Below are 10498 nucleotides of genomic sequence, written 5' to 3' on the forward strand. Positions count from 1 at the left end.
TTATCCCGATATCAAAAGACTAATCGTGTGTGCCAACCGCGCCTAACAACAGTGACACCGGTAAGGTCCCGGAGTTTTATCTTGTTGTCATGCAGCATCCCCTCATTAAGAGATTAGTAACTATATTTCGCGTTTGTATATATTTTTTACTGGCAATGCCATCCAATAAATGTCTCCAATAAATCTTTCGGATTAACCGAGCTTTTGAGCAGAGCTCTGCTTGTCGTGCAGCTGCGGTAAGCTCAAGCGTACCAGCTGGTAATGCAATTCACCAAGGCGGATGTAATTAAGAGGCCCATCAAGATGAAAGCGTTGATGACGCTGCTGGCTGCGTCAATAATCCATTTTTTTGATAAAGTCACGGGTAAACGCACTTGTCGAGTGCGAATTACACATTACTCTCGACAACAGCAGCCAAACGTTCGCATTTTCGAACGTTCATTTATTCGAAATTTTTAGCACACGCAAAAATTTCCAATTTATGATGCAAACTTTCAAGACTGTGCCTTGGAGACCGATCACAAGTGGGCTGCTTTAGAAGGAGACAGTGTAACAGTGCCACGTTTACCCGGCACGGGGAAAATGGGGAGGACAATGACTCCGCCCAGTGCCCACGATTTGCCGAAGTAAGAAGAGAGAAGGGTCGGGCAGGCAAGTGCAGTGCGTAAGAGGATAAAGCTGTCGCTAGAGAAAGTGCTGCATGAAGTGTAAGGGGAGGGTTGCTAAAAGCACTGCAAACTCAAGTTTATCCAAAATTACACGGTCTGTACGCATAAGACGCTGTTCATTTTTAACAACTTTTAAGTATTACATTATGCGGACAGCTTATGCGATGGTTCACCACGGGCCGTATTCTATAAGCTGTTCACTTCCCGCTGTCCATTTCGCGTCCGTTCTGTCCTCTAGCTGCGGCCTTTAAGCGTCTGTGGCAAGCGGCCAGATCATTGGGTGGTTGGCGACCGGACCTCACCATTGGCTGCATATCGCAGCCAATGGCAGCCAGTGGCCAGTTGCATTCACCTGCTGCTCACACAGCGCGTTGCGATGCGCCTCACCATTGGTTGCGCATTGCATCCAATTTCAGCCTTGGTAAGGCTGCGTTTTTATGGAGGAAAAACACTAAGGCGCCCGTGTGCTGTGCGATGTCAGTGCACGTTAAAGATCCCCAGGTGGTCGAAATTATTCCGGAGTCCTCCACTACGGCACCTATCTCTTCCTTTCTTCTTTCGCTCCCTCCTTTATCCCTTCCCTTACGGCGCGGTTCAGGTGTCCAACGATATATGAGACAGATACTGCGCTATTTCCTTTCCCCCAAAAAACCAATTAAGGTCCGGTCAGCACCCAATGGCCGGGTGGCGGTCACAGACGCTTGAATGCCGCGGGTATATCTGAGTAACCACCGACAGAAGACCGAATAATAATAATAATAATAATAATAATAATAATAATAATAATAATAATAATAATAATAATAATAATAATAATAATTGGTTTTTGGGGAAAGGAAATGACGCAGTATCTGTCTCATATATCGTTGGACACCTGAACCGCGCCATAAGCGAAGGGATAAAGGAGGGAGTGAAAGAAGAAAGGAGGAAATAGGTGCCGTAGTGGAGGGCTCCGGAATAATTTCGACCACCTGGGGATCTTTAACGTGCGCTGACATCGCACAGCACATGGACCCGAAATGGACAACAGAAAATGGACAGCTTATAGAATGAAAAAAAAAATGAAATGAAAATTGGTTTTGGGGGAAAGGAAATGGCGCAGTATCAGTCTCGCGTATCGGCAGACACCTGATCCGCGCCATAAGGGAAGGATTAAAGGAGGGACTAAGAGAAGAAAGAGGTGCCGTAATGGATGGCTCCGGAAAAATTTTGACAACCTGGGGTTCTTTAACGTGCACTGACATCGCACAGCAACGGGTGTCTTAGCGTTTCGCCTCCATCGAAACGCAGGCACCGTGGTCGGGTTATAGATTACGGCTCCAGATTTCTTTTTCTTTCATAATACGAATGCATTATATAAGTACGTTACCTAAACGATCCCTTGTCTGCTGAATATAAATTGACGCCACAGGAAAGAGCTGTACAGGTGGCGCTATCAGACTGAAGCGCACTTCAGTACCAAGATACAAAACAAAGAAGCCAGGGTATGTCTGTGAGCCTTCTGGTGCTTCGTATAGTTTTTCGCTGGTTCTTTTTTGCTAAAATAAAGAAGCCCATAAGCGTGCGGGGAGATTTTTTTTTTCTTGTCTCAAGCTGTTTGTGAGTGGCTGCTGTTTTACGATGTATAATCAACTCACCTAGTTTCCTTTGTCGCTCACTGTTCGGGAAATGTCATCGTCGTTCGCTATGGCAACACTTAAAGGCGGCTGCGCAAAGCTGAGCTGCAAGTGCAAGACCGGGGTGTAATTGAGAGCAGCTCATTCAATCTTTCTGTCATGTTTGCATTATTACAGAAGGAGATATCCGATTTCGTTTCAGAATGACGTTTCCTGACTTTTCTGAAGAACTGCCTGAAGAAATCAAGTTTTACAAATAAAGGTTATGTGCAGTCTGGGTGAATGCAGTTGAGGCGGAACATTTCCTAAACTATCGTAAAATTCCAATTATCATTCTGAGCACTCCACAGCGCACGCACAAGTCAGGTAATTCTGGAAAACTCTCTTAGTTTCAATGGCTCCCACAACAAGCCGGGTGGCGCTGAACACACAAAATCAATCACTGCGCCATTCATTTTGCATTGCGATGTTAACTAATCGCTGTGATGGCAGGAAGTATTCTATATGCGAGATCAGTGGGGAAGAATCGCCTGTGATAATTACATCCTTTACGCATAACAACTTGATAGTGTCTAATTTTTCAAACTGAGGAGTTAAAAATATCGCTTTTCAATTCCGCCGTGTTCGCTACTGCTGGCCAGCTGATGACGTTACTGATATCCAAGAAAGCTGGCCATAGTGGTGGAGATGGAGCTGATTAATAACAGAATAGCTAAAAAAAACTAATGTAAAAGGACATATTGTTTGTTTAGAACCACAATTTTGTGCATTCAGCGTGCAATGTACAAACTCCTGTGACAAATTTGAGGTCATTTGAGGAAATAGATTTACTCCTGTCTTCCACTAAAGGTGCGTATGTTAACTATGTTTAACTAAGCATGAGGTGATCGCTGCTCAATGACGACGTTGCATGGAAAGTTAGTTAATTTTCTCGATATCACAACCGGTAATAAAGCTGCGGCGAAATCGGTAAAGCACTCAGTCAAGCGAAACAGCCGCGTGACAGATTCCGCACGGAATTAGCGTCTTACTTTCGTATCTGGACCTCTTCAGTCAGTTTCTTTATATCATGCTATGCGCGGGAAAACGCTGGGCTGAAAAATAGCTCTTGTTACTGTCCTATAGCCATTCGTCTGCGTATCTGTCACATGCAGAACAATTTCTTTCGTAAACTTTGTTTTTTTTTCAGCCAATTTTAAGGTAATTTAATACGAATAATGAGTGACGTACAGGACGCGTATTGCTGTGGGAGTGTGACAAAAAATCAGTGAACCTCAATCACGCCGTTATCTCATTGGACTTGCAAAATGCTCAGTCGTGTTTAAATAATTTTCCGCTGCTTTCGGAATATTGGGGCATTAGATGCTCTTTATAGTGAGATGAAAGTTCTTATAACTTTGATCCTCCTTGTCTGGGGTGTCTACGCTCCATCTTGGTAAGTGGAGGTGTTTACCTATGTTCCTGATGCGATAAGTGCGTTAGTTAGACGACTACGTTAAATTCTTATTTTTCATAAGATTTCAAGCTATTTTTTTAAGATAATCAGCGCGTGTCTTGTGATTGGTGTTCCAGGAAGGAAAGGCTGCGAAGAAAAAGAGATCGAGGCCGATTCCCAGAAATACCCGATATAGCGAAGGCACACTTATGCGAAGTTCCTGTGAGTACGCTTTTATTAAATCTGCACCGCGAGCCTTGCAGATAAATTTACCGGTCACGGAACACTTTAAAGTGCATTTAAGCTGCACAGCATTTTCCGGATTAATCTCATAACTGCATTACCGGCTTTATTTCTTGTGAGTGGATTTGTAACGATAAAATGACACGGTTTTCTCATACCTCCCTACCCGCCAAAATACCTGTTCATCTTTCAAAGACTGAAAAGGGTTATTAGCTGTTGCGTTAAGCAGGCATAATGGTCGAAATTTTCAGCGGCAATTTTTACTCCGGGTATCAGAGGAAAGCTTGCAGCTCTATCATGTACAAGCCACTGCTAGCCAATCATGACATCAGCAAAGCTCTCCTCAAGTACGTCTACTCTAGGCCGCATGTTTTAAAGAAGGCCTAGCATTTCTGTGCGCAAGTAGAAAACTGTTAGGTTTTGAGTGCGTACTCATTATTGCCAAGAAGTTTGTTTCGTGACTGAGTAAGAAAGGATTTTGAAAGGAGATTTCACCTATGGCGCTAATTTGTAATTACGGTGTGAACCTGCTCACTAACGGGTGCATGAATCAACCACCGAAGCGTTATTTCTTAACACATTCTTAAATACTGTGTAGGTTTGCCCAGCATCGAAACTTTAGTCTCGCTTTTCTCCTCTTGTCAAATGGGGTCAAAAAGCAGTACTGTTCTACCGGGCTACGTCCAGCTGTTTGCCGAAGACAGACACCTATTGGAACGTGGCAAGACCAGATATGTCCACATGGGCGCATTCCGTCTCTTGTCTTGCTATTCTCTCTCGCTATGCGTATCATGGGTCACCATTCCTAAGCTGTTTCTTTGAGTGTGCTGCCGTACACGTCAGACTAAAATATTCAGAAAGCAATTATATGCAAATTTACTGCCACCATTACATAAGTGCTTTTATTTCTGGACACTTCGAAAACCTAGGAGCTTCAGAGAGCCAGTTCTTTATCCGCATTTTTTGCTGCTTTGGCTAGAAAGAATAGACTGAAAAACTCGCAGAGCTGAATGTACAAGCTTAGCGCGTGATCTCTCGCCGAATACATGCGATTACTAAGAACGGCGGTGACAGAGGTTTGGTCGCGGGAGCATGGGCTTCTTCCTTATGCTTAGAATCGGTCATAAGACTAGCAGAAAATTAGAGGGGCTTTACTAGGAGAAAGTCCATTGCGCCCTTTGTGCATCGTTCGCTCACTATGACGTCATGTTGCGCGACGTATCATGCGCCAACGAACTTGGCCGTACCACCTGCTGTTCCACGGCCTTTGGCGATGACGTCATGCTAGCTGTGCTCCGGTTTGTCAAGTGATTCGCGTGGAACCACACGGAGAAAACTCCTTTAAACATCCCTCGCTGTGGTAGTAAAAAATTGAAATAAAGCTGCGAGCGATGACATTTCATAGCTCTCAGATTGCAAAGCAACAGCTCGTTAAGGTACATCTTCCGAAGCAAACGGTCCTGTTGCACTACACTTGGCGCGCAATAGCTATAGACTTGCGCGTTAACCTCCAAATTCAAGAAGGGGATCCAGGGAGAGCTGCGGCATTCTGGAGGCGGGATAGGCCTATCGAGATTCCCTCTCCGTCGTCATGGGCTGAAGCGCACCGGACCATAATCAAGAAGGAAAATGGGTACTTCCGTGTCGAGGGCGAGGAGAGTGCTCTGCAGCCTACACGCAGCCTCTGCAGCCTCTGCGGCCTACAAGAGTGCTCTGCAGCCTCTGCAGTTTTCACAACATGTCCGAAATTAATCACAAGAGATGCGATTCGTTGAAGCGTCATAAATGTTGTGGCCGATGTTGGGCAATTTTTTGTCTCATCTAAGCGATGGAACATTTTGCTTGTAATTCAAGAAGTAACAAAAGCGGAGTTTAGATAAAGCTGCACAATAGATGCTCGTTAAAGGAGAATAAATTTTAAGGCAGAAATCGGGAATACAGTAATGATTTCCAACTGCGAACACAGGCAGTGCCAGCACAGGAGGAAAACAAAAACACGCACCTGTTTATCACTTGTAGTGTTTTTCTCACCATTTCTTGTTCATCAAGGAAGTTGAAGCAAAAAGCATATGTTGTTGTGTGCTCGATGACTTAGTATGTTTCATACGCACAGTGTGCTTCGCTGCCATGACCTGAACTGTAGTACGTCTCAGGACGCAAAAGATAGAACAACGAGAGAAAACACTCGCATGCTAAGAAACACCGGCAGATAGACTACCGGAAACTCAATCTATTTCCAGCGTTTTAGAGCGAGGGTTGTGCTCCTTAGGGTACGACTTGCGATATAATTGTTGACGAGACAACGACCTTCAATGCCTAACAAAGTAAACCAAACTTAACTCCGTGGTGGTATGGCCCAAGCTATGACAGTATGACCACGTGATCATATGAAAATGACCATTGGGTGCCTTACCTTGACCTTGACATTTGATTTGCGACACGGCACCACATCGACAATGACCTTCAATGCCTCAAGAGGTCAAGCCGAACTGCATAGTGACATGACCTAAGTTATGGTAGTATGTCCACGTGATCATTTGGGTACCTGAACTTGACCTTTGACCATGACCGTTGACCTTGACATTTAATTTGAGACAGTGGAGACCATGCTTAACAGAACTTTCGCTCGTGTAACTACGTTCAAGCCACGTTTAACCCCAGCCATTTTTTCAGGATTGTACCGGGATGTTTTTCACGCTGGCTCTTTTGAGGCACTCTGGCGTTCGCAGAAACTTGCCGGATTTTCACATGAATTGGACTTCTAACAAAGGCGTTAGGCTGTCCAACACCCGAACTTACCGGACCACATTCGATATGTTCTGAGGAGGTCTAATAATAATTATTCATTGTTTTTTTGGGGAAAGGAAATGGCGCGGTATCTGTCTCATATATCGTTGGGCACGTGAACCGCGCCGTAAGGGAAGGGATGGAGGGAGTGAAAGAAGAAAGGAAGAAACAGGTGCCGTAGTGGAGGGCTCCGGCATACTTACAACCGCCTAGGGATCTTTAACGTGCACTGACATATATCGCACAGCACACGGGCGCCTTAGCGTTTTGCCTGCATAAAAACGCAGCCGCCGCGGTCGAGTTCGAACCCGGGAACTCCGGATCAGTAGCCGAGCGCCCTAACCACTGAGCCACCGCGGCGGGTTACGAGGTCTCCCAAAATTATTTTCTGCTATACCGCGGAGAGGCTGACGAGCTTTCATTAGAAATTTTCTATCCTTTTCCCACTCTGCCGGGCTGAATGGGTACACTTAGGGACTTCGGATGTAAGCTCCCCATTATTGATGTAGGCAAAAACAAGCACATCTCAAATAATAAGCTTCTGCTTCGTGCCTCATTTTGTACGAACACCAAAAAAAGCGAACTTTTGATTTTGGCAATCCTCTCGCATAAATATTGCGTCAACGTCTTATACTTTGTTCTATTCATGTTTTTTTTTCTTAAACTAAAATCACAACTTGTCCAAACATATGCGGCACTCAGAAGACCGAAGAGGACTCAACGACATACGACACATGAGCGTACGTCATTCTGTCCTCTTGTCTGTTCTAAGTTGCGCATATGTTTATGAAGACGATTAACCAACTGGCCTAGGCCTATATGTTAGCTTTGTAAAATCGCAAGCTTTCGTTTTCAGCTTGTGATAGCTTTTTTCTTGACGACCTCCTTTTTGGTTCCTCTATGAAGAACCGCCTAGAGTCTGGTGCCTCAGGGTACTGCCTGCTGCTTTACTGCCTTTGAGTCGCCATTTCTAAAGGCTCAACGTTAACCAGCAATTTCTTTAGTTGAAAATCCCCTAGCATGCACACCTATGCTGCGGCGATTATTGAGTTGCAGAAGTTACCCTGATTCTGCACCCAACGCGCGTATATGCAGAGCCTAGAATGACCTCAATTTCTTTAGGATTTATGAATTTATGGGACATTTCTAGTGGCACAGGTGGAATAACGGGCTCTAATTTCGGGGCACAGTGAGGGGGAAATATAGTCTTTACAGGCATCCAGGTATTAATAGCTAGCGCCCGCACTGGCTGCTTAATGTACGTAAGCTAGGCCCTGGGCAAAGGAAGTACGGTGTATTATGATAATTGATGACCATTTTTTACGGTGCAAAGGCAGCTTTGGCCACAGAGCATCATGGAAGGTATGTTCGTCTTGACATGGTGGGGTCGAAAACTCATAACCCGGGCATTCCGTCACAGATAAGCCGGGCACCTGGACAGGGAAAAGTTTGTTCCCATTCTATCACCGATGGACATCGGTGGCATTGATGACCGAAGCCTGCATCTCCCGCATGCAAGGCAGATGCACAAACAACAAGGTCACCGCCGCTGTGCAGAACGTCGATATAGATAATAAGTTTTTTTTTGTTCACCCCGTGCCCCTCTGAGATCCTTCTCCCCTTCCCATGAAGCGTTTTGTTTAAAACGAAGATTTTCAAGCATTTCGAAAGGTGTGTTTCTGATTATCCTCAGCTGAACCTTAAGCAGACGACAGGGTGCTCATGAAAGGATTCTATGCCACGGAAGGTAAGAAACGTCCATTACATGGACGCCGAAAGCGAGACAGAAGAAGTGGAGAGTTCATGAAGCGAGGTGCATTCAAGAAGAGATATTGAATGCACTACACTTTACGATGAGCCCAAAACTAAAGGGGAGAGAAAAAATCAACCACGATTTGCGCATGAGACACCAAGAAAACTATAGGGATTTACAGCAGGCAGCCGCAGAAAATGCAGCCGCCTGAAGCATTATAGAAATAAAAATCAATTTTAAAAGTAGCTTTGTGGTAACTGCATTGCCAAAACAAACGCACTCGGCAAAAAATTACCGCTCTCGCAACCAACCCTTTTCACCAAGTCTAGCTCGTGAAGCATCAGCAGCAAGATCACTGCGATGGACGCAGCAAGTGACCTCGAATTTCCGTCCCCATCAAGGTAGCTGGTATGATAGAAATTGTTTTAAAGATTTAATCATGTCCATAATTAAAATAACATTAATGTGCCTAACACCTGTGGGTAGAGAAACATGATTGAAAACATCCAATAAATGTCTGAATAACAATGTGCACCATGAATAAAGCGCAAGAGACCACAATACAAAGCAGAAAACAGGTAGTACACCAAGATTAGTGAAAAGAGCTCGCTTGAGGAGTGTCGGAAGAAATTTGGGGAAATGCAATCTTTGAAGAAATCGTTGATTTTAACCGCATGAAGTAGGTGATTTGTAATGACTGTATGCTGTAGTCTGCATAGAAGTGCTCTGGGCCTTATGCTATTATGAGGAATTTCATGTTTTTTTTTTGCTAGGTTGGATAAGCTTTGAAGCACGTTGTTTCCCTGTTTTGCTTTTAATATGTCGCTTGAGCACTGGGTCAGTGTAGGTGATGTCAGCGGGAAAAGTATTAGCATTATAAAAACGGATTCTTCATGAACGAAATGTTGGGAGTCCGAAATATCCCGCATGTAATAATTTTCCCAACAGCAAGAGTTCAGTAAATTAAAGGCTCTGATACTGTAGGAAATCAGCAGAGTGTACGGAAACTACCCAAGTATGAGAGATTTATAGGGTAGTAATTTTATCCTGATTGCCCTCATGAAAAAAAGCAATTCTGTTACCACTCCGTCAAGCCTTGCAACTGCATAGTTACCTTGCGTCAAACTTAGTTTGAAGGCATTTTGGGCAGTGTTGTATAGCTTGTGCGCAACTTGCTGCTGTTAGGTGATGTTTTTTTTGCGAAGAACCTTTGAAAACCCTTGCGAGCAATATATGCGTTCTGTTCTTTTACATGTTTGTATCATTTTCGTTTACTTCTAGCGGTGCCCTGAAGGATCATGGGGGAGCAAGTGTGATCATGACTGCATATGCCGTGCGCGAGTTTGGCCCCCGGCTAGTAGGCCCTTTTGCGTCAAAGAAAATGTCCCGATGCCTCATGGATACGTATAGCCAAGACGTCTGCCTGCACCATGTTAAAGAGAAAAAACAACGTTTGCAATGCAGATAAAAATAGCTTTGTACTTTACAGCAGAAAAAAAGCTCACTTCAGTTAAAGCCTTGTCATTAGCGAGGATGCAAATACAAAATAAAAGCTACAAATAAAATAAAAAATGTGTCAAATGCTACTACATCATGCACAGTATTCCTATTATGGTTGCATCTTTTTCATAATTATAAAAAAACGACCCACAATAATGAGAAGTATAAACGCATATCCTACCAGATACCGCGATATTACATTGCCAGAGGCATCATTCGACGACTCACTTGCGAATGCGCTTGAGACAGGATATTAATGAAGGAGTGCATTTCAGGGCCGTGTTTGCAAAACGGGTTTATTTTAACATTTACTGCGAAGTAAACGATTGACCGAAACATTAAAGATACAGATCACGGAATACTGCGCGCCTCAGAACAGAAACACGACGATACAGTACCTAAGCACAACACAGATAGAAACGTTGTACAGCGATGTAAATACAAATGCTTGCAACATGTGAGAAAACTATACATTCAGTATAGAAAACTCAACTTC

General features: G+C 44.1%; 1 long non-coding RNA gene across 1 annotated transcript; it reads left to right on the forward strand.

The window, feature by feature from the left end:
- Positions 1-3623: 3623 nt before the first annotated feature.
- On the forward strand, positions 3624-9994 carry LOC144107852 (uncharacterized). Its single transcript, XR_013309416.1, has 3 exons — positions 3624-3719; positions 3857-3941; positions 9784-9994. It is a non-coding gene; the product is annotated as an uncharacterized LOC144107852 (long non-coding RNA).
- Positions 9995-10498: the final 504 nt, after the last annotated feature.

Source organism: Amblyomma americanum, chromosome 10, assembly GCF_052857255.1.
Source record: "Amblyomma americanum isolate KBUSLIRL-KWMA chromosome 10, ASM5285725v1, whole genome shotgun sequence".
In the NCBI taxonomy this organism is placed as follows: Eukaryota; Metazoa; Arthropoda; class Arachnida; order Ixodida; family Ixodidae; genus Amblyomma; species Amblyomma americanum.